The sequence below is a fragment of the Ammospiza nelsoni genome, chromosome 15 (assembly GCF_027579445.1).
Source record: "Ammospiza nelsoni isolate bAmmNel1 chromosome 15, bAmmNel1.pri, whole genome shotgun sequence".
Classification (NCBI taxonomy): Eukaryota; Metazoa; Chordata; class Aves; order Passeriformes; family Passerellidae; genus Ammospiza; species Ammospiza nelsoni.
The window spans coordinates 3,123,198-3,141,084 of record NC_080647.1 but is presented as its reverse complement, the minus strand read 5'-3'; positions in this window follow the sequence as shown (position 1 = coordinate 3,141,084).

Here is a 17,887-nt window from a genome sequence, read left to right as displayed (position 1 = left end):
ATAAAAAAGAGCCCTTTTCATTTTTTTATTCCACTTCCCTCCCCACAAACTAATTTTCTTTTTAAAAAGTGAGAACAGTAGATATCAAACAAACTTGTTTATATCCTCAACTCAGAGACATCCTCCATTGACCTCTAGTGTGGGACAGCATTTTCCTGGAGTTTTCCTGACCAGGCTACATCACAACATTCCTGAACTGAGCCTGGACCACTGCAGGGGTTGAACATTCTGAATTTGTTACTTTAGAACACCAGAAAAATGGCAAAACATGAATATTGACAAATAACTCTGACCTGGAGAGCATGTGCCATTAACATTTCTCTGCTGGTTGATAGAAATGGCCACGGGTACATATTGTAGAAAAATAAACCTTTGCATCTTCAGGCACTTTTCCTGTTCTTTCCTAGTTAGCGCAAATTGACTTATTCCCTTGGCACATAAAAGGAATATTTTTTGTATAATAAAAAAAAACCTGCTTGGATATTTCATGTGGTTTTTTTTGGTTTTTTTTTCTGTGTGTTTATTTTTTGTTGGTTTGGGGTTTTGTTTCATTTTTTCCCTTCAGGAAAAAAAAATCTTAAATCAATCATAAATATACCAATGAAATGCAGGAAAATGTCCTATTCTCTTTCCTTCCTGACTTTGTTGACATGAAGTTTAAGGTTAGGGTTGTTTTGGTGAAGTTAGCCTGAAAGCTGTCCTTACCTCTTTTAAAGCACAAAAGAAATGAAGTTGCTCAGACATTTATTTGATTCCCACATCTAAGGTAGTCTTTTCTTGTGACAGATGGATTCAAACTCTAAACATTCTATTATTCTGAGATGGCTCCTGGTATTGTGCAGCAGGCTGCACTTCCAGCATCTATTACCACAAGATGCCTTTAACAAAATTCATCCATCAAGAGAAAAGTGACAGAGCTGCACCAAAGGATTCCCAGGGCGAGAATAGGAGAGGCATCAGTATTCTAACAATATTTGTTAGGTTTCTTGAAGTATTTTTCTCTCCTTAAATATCTGTTTTATATAAGCAGGCTTTGTGTTTTCATGGGTACTCCTGCATCTCTTTGTAAAAGTGTGTCCTCTGATCTCACAATAATCTACCAAGCAGTAGATAATTTATAGATATTCTAATTCTATAATCCCTTTTTACAGTCCCAGAATCACAGGATGGTTTGTGTTTGAAGGCTCCTGAAAGCCCAGCTCATGCCATGGGCAGGGAACACCTTCCACCATCCCAGGATGATCAGAGCCCCATCCAACCTGGCCTTGGGCACATCCAGGGGCACCCACAGCTTCTGTGGCCACCCTCACAGGGAAGGAATTTTTCCCTAAATCTAATTTAAACCTCCTCTTTCTCAGTCTGAAACACAAGCCAATGCAGAGACTAAAGGCTGTGGATTAATTTTCTTGTGCCTTTCCCACTCATGGTCTGCAAAGAGTGACTGGTGAAGTATTTATACCCCCAGCTAATCCTGTTTCTCTTGGGAATTTGTGTAGGAGTTGCCTGATCTGGCAGTTATATAATCTGGCAGCTACATTAACAAGTAAATAAGATGTTGTACCCAGTTCAGTGTAAGAGAAAGTTTTCCACTTCCAAGCATCGAGATGGTCAGAACTGATTTAGAGCAGGAATCAGGATGGTTTGAAAGCCACAGAGTGAAGCAAGGGAAGAGTCAAAATAACCCATCCTCACTGGATTCCTTCATTTCCTAGTGAGTCTCTCTGTTTCTGACCAGTTTGATTCTTTACTCATTTTTATACCTGCAACAACATTCTTTGCTTGCATCTATTTCTGTCTGTCAAATGCCAACCCCCAAATTAGTGTCTTTGCTCAGAGATCTCCCTCTCACCTCCCTGACATGCAGCAGAGGAGGGCAAACATCACACAGTGTGACAGCCTGGCACCCAGCACCGCTCCCTTCTAAAGGAGCTTCCCAAGCTTGTGTCTTTGCAGGTGACTGCTCAAACCAGACTTGAAAATGCAGAGTGAAGCAGGATATGAATATTAAAGGGGCATTACCTGGTTGATAACATTATTTATTAAACTGGTGGCTTTGGCAGACAAATTGATGTCAGGTTCAGAGATTTCTTGGACCAATCTGAATGATGCTCAGAGGACAAGAGCATCCAGGGAGGCTCAAGCTGTGCTGAGAAAATTGATGTCCAAGCATTCAAATGCACTGTGTGTGTCCAGGAAGAGACAATGAAGAACTTCAGATAAGGATCATCGGCACAGCAGCTCCTAAGAAAGTTTTTCCCTTTGTTTCCATAAGTCATCCTCACACACAGAGGAGATAGGACACATTAGACAAGTCAGAAAAAGAGATAGTAATTGGAATTTTGGTTGAGATCTGAGTCTACCAATGTGAAAACAATGTGAAAGTCTCTACTTCACCCAGGCAAGAAGCAAAAATAAGTTTCTGGCTTTTCAGATGCCAGTTCTCAAAGTTACAGTCAAGTCTTTCCCATGTTTTGCCCATCTGTCTAATGGGCTCTCAGCCTAGGCAGGCCTGGAATGGAGTCAGTGTCATTATCCCCTCGCTGTAATTGGCATGGCAGGATGGAGCAGCATGTACAGCCTTCTCCTGGTGGGAGAGAAAGACGCAAGAGAAACTGAAGCAAGAGAGCCAGATGTCACAGAGACCCTGAGAAGTGTGCTGGGATCCAGAGGAGGAGTGAACAAGCTGTCTGCTTTTGCTGCACACGAGCTGTTTGCTCCCATCCTCCGCTGCCTCTGGTTTTTTTCCAATGCACGTGACTTTGTTCTTCATGTTGGTTTTGCACTTCTGACCAAAGGTGGGCTGTTTTAGGATTTTCTGTGGTATTTTAGGAGCTCTGAGCTTGAAATATTCCACTGGTGATGACCCTTTCCCTTTCCATGTGCCAGAAACTGATGTTGGCGTGAGTTTGTGAGGGAACAAGGTGTTTTAAATGGCAATATAGCAGCATGAAAGAAAGAACAGGATTTAATAAAGAATTAATGATCACTTTGTTTTAATAGTTTGTCATCTCTCTGGAAATCTTTGTTTGGTTTATATCTCTAGGAAAGCCAGATCCCACTATGGCTGTAAGGGAAAACAATTCATACTTTGGTGTTTAGACCAATGAAACTGGTCCAAGAAGCAGGAAGGAGGAGATTAATTCAGATTAGTGGGATGTAGTGCAATCTGGCCCTGATCTACACTGGAACTTTAAAGGTTGAGTGCCCATGGTTGAATCAAACCAATTGCCAAGTTGGATGAGTCTTTGGGCTGCTTTCTGCTTTGATCTGTTACAACTCCTGGCTAAACCCACAACTCTCTCAGTCCTGCTGTTGTTTTCTCCTCTCTCCCACTCCTCGTTGCTGTCCAGGTAGGTCAGACTGCTCCCAGGAGCCCAGGCAGCACTGGAATCAGGACACAACTACAGCCGACCTGAGCCAGCCATAAAAATCCAACAAAACCCCCAAACAAAACAAAAGAAATTGTATTGTATTATTTCCTTGATAGTTTTCTATGAAACACTGTTTTTGGGTTCTTCCACTTTCAGATTTCAGTTCTGGTGTGTGACACAGATTTTGCTTCATATCTCAGCAGAAGTGTAACATTCACAAACACCCAAACAATTCCAGAGTCCTCAGCCCAGAGACCTCAGTGTTTCCATCAGCGTTTCTCCAGAATCAAAGGTGAAAGAGAAATAAATAGGTTCCAGATGGGGTGGACTTTAGCTAAAGAGGAAAAGTCAGAAGCTTAAACCATATGATAGACCTAGAGGCAACTCCAGAGCAGCCAGGAGCTGCCTTTGGAGCCTGCCAAGGACACAGATGCTGATGCCAACAGAGCAGAGATTGGCATCATTTACATCACATCAGCTCTCCTGCTGTCACCACGCCACAGAGCCCAGCACCAAGGCAGACAGTTAATATTTAGAAAAGAGCAATCACACTGCATACATTTAGATCCTATATCCAGGAACAGTTTTCATGTTCTGTTTACCCTTTTGGATCTCAAGAATGAAAGCATGGTCTTGTGTTCCTGTGTTCCTACAAAGCTCTTTGTGAAAACTTCACATGTTCCTCAAAGTGTAAAGTAAAACTAAACCTTTCATTTTTATACCAGTGCAAAACCTTGGGATAAGTAGTGAATATAACAGTGATATTACTGTCAAAATTAGATCTTCCACTTATAAATGAAGCACTCACAAGGTGCAGGAATGTGTTGGGGTTTTTCCCCATCTTGTTTTCACTTTACAAACCCTGAATAAAAAGGTGCAAAACTGAACAGATACAAACACACAATTCTTACCTAAATGCTGTTTTTTTTCTTTTAGTGGATTCACACATTGCCCATAACTTCATGCTCTGCCACTTGGAAGATCTTTCTGTCTGAAAATAAATTATGCTCTGTGTGGGGCATCCAGCCTAACCTTAGGCACCCAGCAGCATACAACTGTACAGATGTATTACAGCAAATATTCCCAGCCCACACTGAGCCATGGCACTTGAACAAGTGCAAACTCTTGCCCGGAATCCTGGACACAAACTGGTTTAAGCAAGCCTTGTTTGGGGATCACTGTGCTGGGACTTCAGCTCTGTCAGATGCTCACATTTCTCTGTATAAACCTAATCATTATCTAACATTAGAGCAAAAGTTCTGAACAAAGCAGGGTGAAAATGGGTGGAAATCACTGTCCCAGCACAGAGCAAAGCAGTGACTTCAAAACCAGAGCTCTGCAGCTCTGAAATGCTTCCCTATCAGAAGGATTAACTTTGTTCTTTACGGAGCCCTGCACCATAAAGTGTGTGTTAAAATCCACCTCTCCCTGATTGAGAGCCCAAATAAACATTGGCAATTATTTAACAGCTGTTTAGGCAGCGTGTTTACATATCCTGGGGACTGTGCCATCCAAATATTGTGATTTCATTAAGGAGCTTTGCCCTCGAGAAGCTCAGGGATGGAGGCTCCTGAGGGCCCCAGAGCAATGTGATAATTTTCCTGCTGTGCTACCTGGCTTTCACAAGGGGCTGATCTCAGGCAACCCTGCAGATGGTTTATGACTGCACAAGTCCTCAGCAGCATGGCACAACAGTGTGGTCCTGAGGAAAAAACACGAAAACAAATGTACCCCCCCTCTGCCAGGCTCTGCACAAACAGCAGCAGCACGGGCTTGTTTATCTGAGCAGTGTCTGATGCATCTCTTTGGCTTTTTATCCCTAACCACCAAACACTCATTAAAAATCCCATGTTCTCCATGCATCAGAAAAATCAGCATCTTCACACCAATGTGTTCTTGCTGAATGCTGGCATTGCCTTCATGTGCCATGGAAATAAAACAGATTTTCTGCCAAGTTCTCCATCTCTTCCCACAGAACTAACTGAACCTAACCTGCTAACTCCCCAAAAAACTCCAGCTGAGCATCTGCATCCCCCTTCCCTTGTGGCCAAACATTTTGCTCTTAAATCCCTCCTGAGAGTCTTTTGATAGCATTTAAAACACGATTTCAGTTCCTCGGGCAGATCAGCAGCAGCTCTCAGCCAGCTGGAGCCCAGATAAGGCCTTGGCTGCCTTTATCCACGTTTGGGAGAGGCTGAGGAGGGGTTTCAGCAGCTGGGCCCTGGACTGGTGAGAGCAGATAATCCTGAGCAAGGTGTGCTTGGGGTTAATATTCCTGGGATGAACAGCTCTCCTCATCTGCAAGCACAGATCTCGCTCCAGACCCAATGTACATCTCACTTTATATTGAAATATAAAATATATGCTCAGGCTCAGCACTCAGACTTCTTCCCCTCAAGATACTCATTACAGCATGTGCACCATTCTGAACGCAAAAAAGTGTTTAAATCAAATCTGTATTTGCAAACACATAAAATCTGGTTTTAATTACATATACATAACATATTTGAAAAGAATGTAACATTATATTTGCTTAATCCAATCAATTTATATTCAGCTCCTTTAATGTGGCAGAAGTTATAAATGAGTGGATTTAATCTCTCCAGAGTGCACATTTTCATTCTTTACAAATTATACTGTCCTTAAAAACCACAATATTTTCTCCAGCACTAAATATGAAACTAATAGTCCTCTTTGCTAAAATTAACATCTGCTTTCTTCATGAAAGCAAACTAAAAAGCTTATTTGTGTTTCAGGAATTGTGTCTTCTGCTCTCAATCACACCAGTGAAAGGAAACATTTGGCTGTTGCTCCATGCAAAGCAACTTTTTTATGTCTCTAATTCTAAATTACACAGCTTTTAAAAAATACAATATAAAAAACAAGTAAACAAACAAATATTTGAAAAGCAGAGAGGATGCTCTCCATAATGCCTTTGGTGTAGAACGGATCATAGTGTCATGGAAATAAAAAAATTATATTAAAGAGGCAATTCAGGTACTTCTGTTTCTTTTTTTCTGGTTACAAGGTTAAGAAGATGTTAAAAGACTGACTTAAATATAAAACAAATGATTTTTTTTCCATCTTACATCAGTTTTCCTGTGGAACTAATTGCCACATGAGCCTGTGCAAAACCAGCTGGAAATAAAAGTACACGTGTGCTCAAATGGGATCGAAAATCATAATGGAATGAACCACCAATGTGGAAACTGATATAAACCCCTGCCAAAAGAAGTAAACCATCACTGACTGACTGCAAGAGATTCTCAGAAGAGAATCCTTTGTGCTATACAGTATATTTATTCTGAAACACAAAACACTGAAAGAGAGGCACTGCTAGTGGACGATTATGTTAACTTAAACTGAATTTTGGGGGTGGTAAGTAGAAGAAGAGTCAGAGAAAGTCACAAGACCCTTTTACTTCATGTAAAGTCACAAATAATTTTCCTTTAGTCAAAAAGTGCAGCACAGTCTTTAAAACACCCCTCGTTTCAGTCTGATCTGTATCTGACAATATCAAAAGAGAGGGGTCTGCCCAGTTTCAGTAGTGAACCCTTCATCAGAGCAGCTTTGATCCAAGACAGCAATCCATGCACAAACCTTTACCTTTGCAATTAGCACCTGGGGCATTGCTGGGGCACGAGGAACATCTGGGGGCAGGAGGAACACCTGGGGGCAGGAGGAACATCTGGGGGCAGGAGGAACACCTGGGGGCAGGAGGAACATCTGGGGGCAGGAGGAACATCTGGGGGCAGGAGGAACATCTGGGGGCAGGAGGAACACCTGGGGGCAGGAGGAACATCTGGGGGCAGGAGGAACATCTGGGGGCAGGAGGAACACCCCCAGTGCTGTGCCACAGCCTCTCCGCTGCCCCAGTGGCACAGGGACACCCTGGCCAAGGCTGGGTGTCTCCCCTGGCTCCTGTGCTCGTCTCTCTGAGCAGGCACTGAGCACTCTGGGCAAACAGAGTGGAGAATCCTCCCCTAATTAATGCCCACAGATGAGTCCCTGGGGTCACTCAAACCCAAAAGGCAAAAAAGTCTCAAAAAGTGAATTATAGCATTACGTATAAAGCATTGCAGCCATTCCTACCTTGCTTCTTCTTCCCATCATCATGCAAATAAACACAAGAAAAAAATAAAATAAAATAAAATATAAAATATAAAACAAAACATACAAAGATAAAATAAAATAAAATAAAATAAAATAAAATAAAATAAAATAAAATAAAATAAAATAAAATAAAATAAAATAAAATAAAATCTCTGTCAGAGGCAGAGACACAGTTCTCTGAGCTCCTTCTCCCTCCTGCAGCAGCCCCAGACAATTTACAGATAATTTTCTCCAGTCTTATACTGCTGCTGCCCAAGAAGAGGTTTAAACAGCATAACAGTGCATAACTAACATACATAAATGAACATATTTAGAAGACCAAAGCCTTTAGAGTAGATAATATTTTAAAATACATATTTGAGTAAGAAAATACAGCAAAAAACTGGCATTACTGATGTGGAAGGTAATCCAAATCGAAGGCTACTTCTGCTGTTTTACTGAGGAAAGTAAATTCTACAGAAGTAACTACAAAGTTTCAGCTGCCAAACTATTTGTACAACAAGACAATTTTTTAGGAATTCCTAGGAGGAAAAAAAAAAGAAACTCAGATTGTCTAATCAAAATATGAAACTCCCAGTAGGAGAAGAAAACTTCAACCTTCCAGATATAAAACATATTACAAAGCATTCACACTTGAGCAATTGATAGGATGGTTTAGAGAGTGCCATGCAGTCAGCAGAATGGAACACCTTGAAGGAAAAGGAGTATATGAAATTTCTGTCCCTCGAGGTATTCGTTGGCTGAGGCTGGAGGAGAAAAGATCCAGAGCTTCATGCCATTAGGACTACCAAAAAAAAAAAAAAAAAAAAAAAAAGTGGTTAGTTCATATAAAGAGAAGTTTGTAGTCTGCATTACCTTATGAATTTTCAAAGGGAAAAAAATCTCATTTTTAATGCTAGAAAATACAAAGTTATCTGATTTTAATCGAGGTGTTGCTGCAGTCTGTTAGAAATCGTGAGGGATCTTTTCCTTTGTAAAGTACAACGTGGTTTTCCGACAGATATTGGCAATTCTTTAGGGCCCAATCCAAAGACAAAAGCTTTTCTGTTGCCTCCACAGGTTCTGTGTGAGGCCTTTAGTAAACTGCAATGGAACCAAATCCCAGAGCACTCACACTCGTTGGCATTGATCAAAGAGCCAGGAAAAGCTGCTCAGCAATCAGAGTCCAGGCTCTCTGTCATCGCAGAGAACTCAGCTCCAAGTGAGGCAGGGTCACACCCAAGCACTCTCTGCACAAACGTGAGGCAGCGCTGGGCGTGCTGTGAGCAATGGGGGGCTGTGGGCAGGCAGGGGGATGTGCCGCTCTCATCCCGTATAAAACCCTCAATGAACCAAAACACTTTCTGATGTCACATCCTGGCAGCTGCATGACTGAAGTAGTGTTGTAGCGTGTTCATTAAGTTCATTTAATTCCTCCCCCATTTTATGTATCTGCTCCCCCCCATTTTGTGTAAAATGGTTCTGCCATCCTCAGTTTTCCCGCCACAGCCCTGCCAGTTCTATTGTCAATCTGTTAGGTTATATAATTCCTCCTCCCCTTTTTCCCTTATATGTATGCTTTTTCTCCTCCCTGGGCCAAGTCAATCACCCCCCACTCCACCTAGTATTCCAGAAGCTTCTCCTCTTTGGGGGTTGTGGTTGGCTGTGGTCCCGGGGCCCCTCCCATACCTGGTACCTATTGGGCTCTCCACTATGTCATTTGTGTTAAGTTCATCCCCTCTTCTCCCCCTATTGGTCTTCTGTAAACCCCTCCCAGGTCCACTCCTTCCCTTTATAACCCCTAAGCACCCTTTGTTCTTGGTCATTCGCTGGGACATCGTGGGCTTTCCAATAAACCGAGTTTAGCCCCCCGGCGAGTGTCCAGCTCCTTCCTTCTCGTCGTTTAGCAGCGATCCAGTCCGCAACCAGCCCCAGCCCGAGGCCAGGACGCCAAAGGGGGCTGGCACTTTATGCAGTTGGGGTGTCGGCCACCTCAGCTAGCCGGACTTCGCCTTAGCGGCCACATACACACGCCGCTGCAAAGTAGGATTGATTTTTTTTTTTTTTTAATCTCAAGGTCAGTCGATGCATTTTAAAATTTAGATAAAATTCCCTTTTGCCAAAAAAAAAAAAAAGTGAAATTCTGCTTATTGGAGATATTGTCCTGCCATGCTGATGCACGGATCATTTCCAGTTCCCTCCTGCAGGGTTCCTGTCACCCACCCGTGATGGAGACTGGAAGGTGAATGTGGGGCTTTGGGAGCAGATGCAAACCACAAGCAGGTGCCTGTGGGAATTCCTGAACACTTGAAGAAAGAAATATGCAGAGACATCCAAATTTTCTCCATTTGAAGAAAAAATTAGGATTTAGGACTGAAGACCAGATGCTGCTCAATCAGGATTCCTAAACTTGCATTAGGAGTTACAACTTTGAAAATAATCTTATTTCAATTTTTAATTAGGGACTATTTGCATTTTGGGCTTTTTTTTTTTTGAGATTATAGGAGTGAGAATGCTGTACCCTACTTCAAACAAAGACTTTAAATGTGATTAAGTGGCAAATTAATGAATGTAGCAGCATCCAGGTGAAATATTGACTTAAAATTCGGCCCTTTTAGAGATCATGTTTGAAAAATTAAGTCTCTACTACCTCTAGCTGACTGAGTTTATACTTTTGCTTTGGTTTATGCTTTAGATTCAGATGAGATGCATCAAATACGATTCATCTTTTTTAAAAAAATTCAATCATTTTTGTGCAGAAACAAATCCAATTTGTTTATTAATCTCTCAAATATGTCCAATGGATTTTTAATTGAGAAGTAATTGCATTTTGCCTTATAGAGTCTTTGTTGATTTCATAAGCTTATCATCAATCCTGTGGTGATTTCTCACCTGATAAAGAAATAACATTATCTAATTAATCATATTGTGTAATAACAAATCTCCTATTTAGAGGTACAATAATTAGATTTGGAAAATGCAAGGAAAACAAGAAAATTATTCCCCAAGGTGGAGGGATTGTGGGTTCTACTTGAAAGGAAGACACGCACTTTGCAAAGTTGATTAATTAGTTTTAAGAGGATCTCAAAAAGCTCAGGCCTTTGAAGTCTGCAATCAGTTTGGAAAAGAAAATATATCTGTGCTACAAAGATACCTTGTACCAACTTTCAAAATATTATCTGTGGCAAAACACAGCGTTTGCTTTGCTGTGTGAAAAACCTGTTTTCACTTTTGGAGACGCAGTGTGATAAATTTTGGCAAGCTGAGCGATTTCCTGTCTCTGATGCATTTGGCAAGGCAGAAATGCTAAATAAGAAGCTTGCCTCGAATTTCCATCCCCCCTGCACAGCTTCAGCTGCAGCAGCTGAGGGAAGGAGGTGCTGGTTCAAGTGAGAAGTCTTTTTGGGCAGGGGCAATGAATCACACTTAAAATACGCGGTCACTCTCCACCATGGGCGTAGTTTTATCATTCCTATTAGACAGCCCCAAAAAAAAAAATTTAAAAGTCTCTACAGAGACCTGTGGCAGAGATGAATAGAGAGTTTAAGTGGATGATTTGAAGCTGACAACCTCAGCAAACTGTGCTTCAGAGCGAGTGTGGCAACACAGCTGTGGCATGGTGCTGAAAATATCCCCCCATGTGAGCACATGCACAGAGCTCGAGGAGGAAAGGCAGGAAAAGAACACTGAATTCTGACAGGCCATCTGAAAAGTCTCTTCACTGTGGAAGATCGAGAATCCTCCCCTGAAAAAGCAGAAATAGAGTCACACACTCAGAGTAGCTGCTGATTTCACAAGGCTGCTTTGAACTTCTGTTTCCCCTTTCTAAGGGCACAATTTGAATAAACAAAATTTTCTGCCTGAATAAATCAAGTAAAATACTAAATGTACATGAAGAAGCATTTCAAAGTTTCAAATAAGTATCTGAAAGGGCAATAGAACATTTGGGATCAATAGTTTTCTATCATTTGCCTATTGGAAAAGGTCTTTGATAAAAAGATTCCTTATTTTGCCCAGCAGCTGGTCTGTGAGTTGAGCTATTCACCAACTCATGGTTGAGCTATTCACCAACTCATGGTGAAAATTATTGAATGAATAATAAAGAGAGATTGCACATGAAAAGAAAGAGAGATTGCAGCTTATTTTCACTCTTTAATAACTTTTCAAAGATCTACCCTTCTCCCTAATATAGTTAATTGAAGAGTAATAAGCAGCAGCCTGAACTCCTTAGACTGTTATTAAATTCATTATTCTCTGCTGCTGTTTGGAAATCTGCCTTTTCTCACTTCCAAAATTCTCTAATTTTTATTTTTTTTTATTTTTACTTCTTCAGCTCTCTCAGTGCAAGGCCCATCAGCCCAATGTGATTCCCCCCATAAAGCAGGACCCTGCTCTCAGGGGATGCTGCGGGGCTGTTCCATTTATGAGCTGTGGAATTTCACAGCCTCCAAAAATTTCCTTTTTTTCTGTTCTCAGGATTTCTCAGAGCTCCTCCTCAGCAGGAATTCCACAGCAATTCTCCCTCACACCACCATCAAAATGTCCACCAGTGAAATCAGTTTTCATCATATGCCAATAAGTAGAAAATGGGCACAGCAGAGAATTCAAATTATACAAGTGCTAAGGCCAGCCCAGCCCTCCATCCCCACACTGCTTTTGGGCACTTCATTTTTACATTAATGAACCTCTAGAACTAATTACTTCATCCAAGAGCTCATCATGTTTTTGCACAATCCATTTCTGACTGCTTAATCCTCACCATAACCTTTCAACCTCTTCCATTTCAAGGGCAAACTCCTCGGTGAGATCACAGAACTGCTCACGGTTTTAATGTTAATTAATTCAATATATTGGCAGACCCACGTGGAAAGGAAAATTCTTTTCTTTAATAAAATCTGTGACTCTGTAGCTCACCAATGAGTGGAGGCCAAGCCTGCCACAAAACCCCTCCTGACCCCTCTGCCATGCCTAGAAGGATTCTCCCAAGGCAGAACAAATGTGGCCATTAACACCCCCAGGCAGATGGCTTTGAGAGGCTCCAGAACCATTCTATATTAAAAACCCCCGTAAAATTTCTTCCTTGTCCTCTAAAATTGACTCTTTCTTTGACATAAAGGTAGATTTGTCATTATAAAACATCTTCCTCTTACCCCCAAGCCATTCCTTGGTCTAAAAGAAACTATTAAAATCTGTGAAATTCAAAACACGACAGTTTGTTTTAATAGTTTGCAAAAAAATCTGAAGAGCCACAAATGTAATTTTTCCCGCTACCTGCAATCCTATCTGATTATTTCAGCTGATTGTGAAAACAGAAAAAAATATTTTTATAGAAATTCTTGAAAAAATAAATTTGTTTTTTATTAATTATAAATTGTCTGTATGTAAAGTCCTCATATATCGATTTTCTACACAACCTGGCCTTTACCAGAACTTTTCCTCTCCTTTTCCACACACTTTAAAGAAAATCATCTTTTCACTCCTCATCACCAAGAGGTTTTATCTGTGAAACACTTATTCCATTTCTCCCTGGTTATTTCACAATCCCTGAAAAGAAGTATTCATGCAACATTATTTCAGTTAATGTAATCTGCAAACTCCTGCTATATTTCATTCCACCAAGTAAACACTCCCTGACTTTCTCTCTGGTGTCACACACTCCAGCAGCTGTGTCCTTGATGAAGCTGGGTAGAAATTACTTAGGATATGTTGGAATTCATCATTTCTGCTAATTTTAAACTTTTCCCCTCTCAATTCCTACAACTCTGCACTCAGCTATTGCTGATACCCATTTATTGACAAATGCAGTAATCCCTGGCAGCTGGCAGTGGGAATTGTACCTGTTTATCCTGGGATAAATCCTAGGGCACCTATTTATACCTGGATAAATCCCAGGGTACCTATTTATATCTATTTATCCCAGGATAAATCCCAGGGTACCTATTTATATCTATTTATCCCAGGATAAATCCCAGGGTACCTATTTATATCTATTTATCCCAGGATAAATCCCAGGGTACCTATTTATACCTATTTATCCCAGGATAAATCCTAGGGTACCTATTTATATCTATTTATCCCAGGATAAATCCTAGGGTACCTATTTATATCTATTTATCCCAGGATAAATCCTAGGGTACCTATTTATACCTATTTATCCCAGGATAAATCCCAGGGTACCTATTTATACTTATTTATTCTGGGATAAATCCTAGGGTACCTATTTATGCCTATTTATCCTGAGATAAATCCCAGGATATCCCAGCACTGCAAAATGGAGGAGTGGCTCCAAGCAGACAGAGATGATTCTGATAACTGTAATAAGGACTCAAATTTCTGGAAAATTTACCAATTCCTGTTGCTTTTAGTAAGCAAATATCCATTATGTGCTTTACCTTCTGGGAATGTACATTTACATTCTCCCTCTTTCCTCCAAACTGCCCAATGGGATGGTTTGGGGTTTAATTCCCTTTTATAATAATTTTTTTAGATGCAGGCAGGAATCTTTTTGATAATCCGTCTTTCAAACAGAGGCCTTGCAAAATGCAGAAATTCCAAATTTCATGGCAGAGGAACAAACTGGAACCCACACAACATCCAAACCCCACGGAAGGGATTCCCCTCTCCACCTCTGGAATATCTCCTGTCTGCATTAACGCTCTCCCCAGATAAAGAAATGCTAATCCAGCCCCGATCTAGAATGAACATGTGTGGACAGCACATTACAGATTGATTTACCCAATTATTCACGGGGCACTAATTAAACCTGAGATTTCCTGTTGAATTCTTGCTCTCCAGTGGCAGAGGATGAGGACAATTCTGCTCCTCCAGAGCTGCCAGGGCCAGTTCTCACTCTCTGGCATCACTGAAAGCTGTCACAGACCCCCTGCTCTCCATTTTCCTTCCAAATGATGCTGGAAGAAGCACTTCTGCAACGCCTTGGGAAAAAATAAAATAAAATAAAATAAAAGTAGCGAACATCTGCTGATATTGATTGTGAGAATCTGAAACTTTATGAAACCATAGATGGGATGCATTTGACAAGCATTTTTCTGGAACATTTTCAGACTTAAACAAACAACATCTGTTAATATTGATTTTTGGGTTACGCTGAGACTTTCAGAAGAATTACAATCAGTGGATGATTGAAAAGTGTTGTGATATGTGTTAGAAGATCAAATAGGAAACAAAGATTTAAAGGGTCTGTTTCCCTTTAGCTTCATTAATAATCTATGATCCCTCCCCTTTAGAAGAAAATAAAAATAATAAAGGAGAGAAAAAAAACCCACAAAACCAAAACATTTGCTTTATTTCACACACTGAAAGATCAGAGAAGAAAATTAACATTTATGAAAGTTGGTGAGAATGTCTGAGGCAAAATGTTTCAGTTCTACACTTTACACAAACATTTCCAAAGCTATTTTATAATAAAAAAATAACTGAACAAGCCCATGGAAAAGAGATCACAATGACAGATTGAGAAGTCTGTTTAAAAGAATAAAAAACTTAAAAAAACTTAAAAAAAAAAAATAAAAAAAAAAAACAAAACAAAGCAAAAGACCAAAATAAACCAAATATTTCCCTGATACTCTCCAGCTTAGCTTTTGAATCAATAATGAAACAAAGCAGCACATTCACAAACTGGAACTGGAAGATATCAAATTCCTTTTGCTGGTGAACATTTCAGATGGGATTTGCTGATGCCAAAGGTGTTTTGTGCTTGAACTTTATCATTTTCTTATTTAAGGAGAATTTTCCTTTAAAAGCAAACTTTTGGAGACATAATCCATTTACCCACCATTCTTTGATTTGGTAAACAATCCATTACAATTAAATTGATATTGCACCCTGCAATATCAATATCATTTTTTTCTTTTCTCACTTTCATAGTTCTTAGTGAACTCCTGTTCTCCTGAAGCAACTGGGCAGTCAAATATGTTCCATTTTATGCAATATTAGTAATATATAAAACACTATGGCACGGGAATATATTGGGAAGTAGATCAATTGTGTACAATTAATAGAAAATAATAAAAGTTTTAAGAATCTCTTTTCTGATGCATCTGGACTTGCCAGTTATAAAACAGAATTAAATTTCCCTCCAGTGACAAAGGCAAGAATCCCATGGAACAATGGATTCTGCTGCCCACCTCCTGCACCCCTTCCAGTCCCAGATTAGCAGATAAAGTTATTCATGAGTCAGCTGCAGCCAGAGGTCACACCACTCACATCTGCTCTCAGGCTTTGGCAAAAGGAACCTGCACACCTGTCTGAAAAAATAACCCATTTATTCACAGAAAACATTTCAGGGGACTCAGTATTGTATTTTATAGATGTCCTCTTTCTGATTTGCACCGCCTCTCTGTCCTAGAGAAATTCTGTTTGTACTTGAGGGATTTCTTGAAGTCAAACCCCGAGCATATGGAGGCAGCAGTCGGTTCTATTCATCTTTCACACCATGTGAGGCACCCCCAGCCAGCCCAGGGCCTTGCTGGGGATCTGAGCAAGACGTGGGCAATGCTGGGAGCCAGGAGGAACCACCTGACAGCCCCATGCGCTCCTTCAGCCGAGAACATCTGTTTGTGAACACCAAAGCACCGGGCAAAAAGGCAGGATTTCGCTTTGCTGGGATTTTCCATCATTCTTGGACTACTCTGTGGGTATACACACATATATAGAGATTAGATAGATAGATAGATAGATAGATAGATAGATAGATAGATACAGATAAGATATATAGATATAGATATATAGATATATAGATAAGATATATAGATATAGATAGATAGATAGATAGATAGATATAGATAGATAGATAGATAGATAGATAGATAGAAAGATATAGATATATAGATAAGATATATAGATATAGATATATATATATAGATATATAGATAAGATATATAGATATAGATAGATAGATAGATAGATAGATAGATAGATAGATAGATAGATAGATATAGATAGATATAGATAGACATATGGATAGATAGATAGACAGATAGATAGATAGATAGATATAGATAAGATATATAGATATAGATATATAGATAAGATATAGATATAGATATATAGATAGACATATGGATAGATAGGTAGATAGGTAGATAGATAGATACAGATAAGATATATAGATATAGATATATAGATATATAGATATATAGATAATATATATAGATATAGATATAGATAGACATATGGATAGATAGGTAGATAGATAGATAGACAGATAGATAGATATAGATATAGATATATAGATAGACAAATGGATAGATAGATAGATAGATACAGATAAGATATATAGATATATATAAATATAGATAAAGATATATAGATATATAGATATATAGATATATAGATAACATATATAGAGATAGATATATAGATATAGATATATAGATAGACATATGGATAGATAGATAGATAGATAGATAGATAGATAGATAGATAGATAGATAGATAGATAGAGATATAGACGATGTAGATATAGGTTTATACATATATACATAGCAAAAGGCACTCTGTGTGTGTATTCAAATATTTCCATTTTTTTCATAATCAGGCTTCTCCAAGTCCTGACCACTTAATTATATCTAATTCATAACTTCTTCATGGTCTAGAACCTAATTAGCCCCAGAAAATACCTAATATAAAACAAGGTTCGTCAACCCTCATTGTGTTACCAAAGAGGCTCGTACCAGGAGTTACAGATAATTATGGGAGGGAGGAAAATTGAAATTTGTATTTCATTGCATCTTCTAAAGACATTGCAAAGGGCAAATTTGTATAAGAAAATCAGAACTCAGGTCTTGCACTGAATGCTGGAAGACTCTGAGGGATGGAGCATGCAAGAGACAGAAAAAAGAAAAGGCAGCTCCTAAATATTTGTGGAAATGCTTCCATGGTTCACAGTCCAGAGCAGCTCTGGCCACAGCCCAGGCTGTTTCTGAGGGTCTGAATCAGAGCCGACACTGCACCCACCATCCTCCTGCTCTTCTAGCAACCACCAGCCTGGAACCAAACTGAATTCCTCTTCTGTGAGCCTGACTCTACAATGCAACTCCTGCAGGAGTTGAGGGCTTTTGAGTTGTAATGAAAACTGTAGGCATACAAAAAACAAAACAAAACAAAACAAAACAAAACAAATAACAAAACAAAAAAACCCAAAACAACCCCAAAAAAGGCACATTCCCTATTCCCTCACAACAGATTTTTGCCCCCTGCTACACAGTGAGAACACAAGGGCAAGAATATTCCAAAGACAGAAAAAATAGGCAGAAAACTCCCATCCCCTGGCTAAAACACCATGCACTGCAACACCCTCTAAATATTAGATATGATATGATATGATATGATATGATATGATATGATTTATAAATATGTGCGCTCATATTTATATAAACCTCTATGTGAACCCACAAAAATGT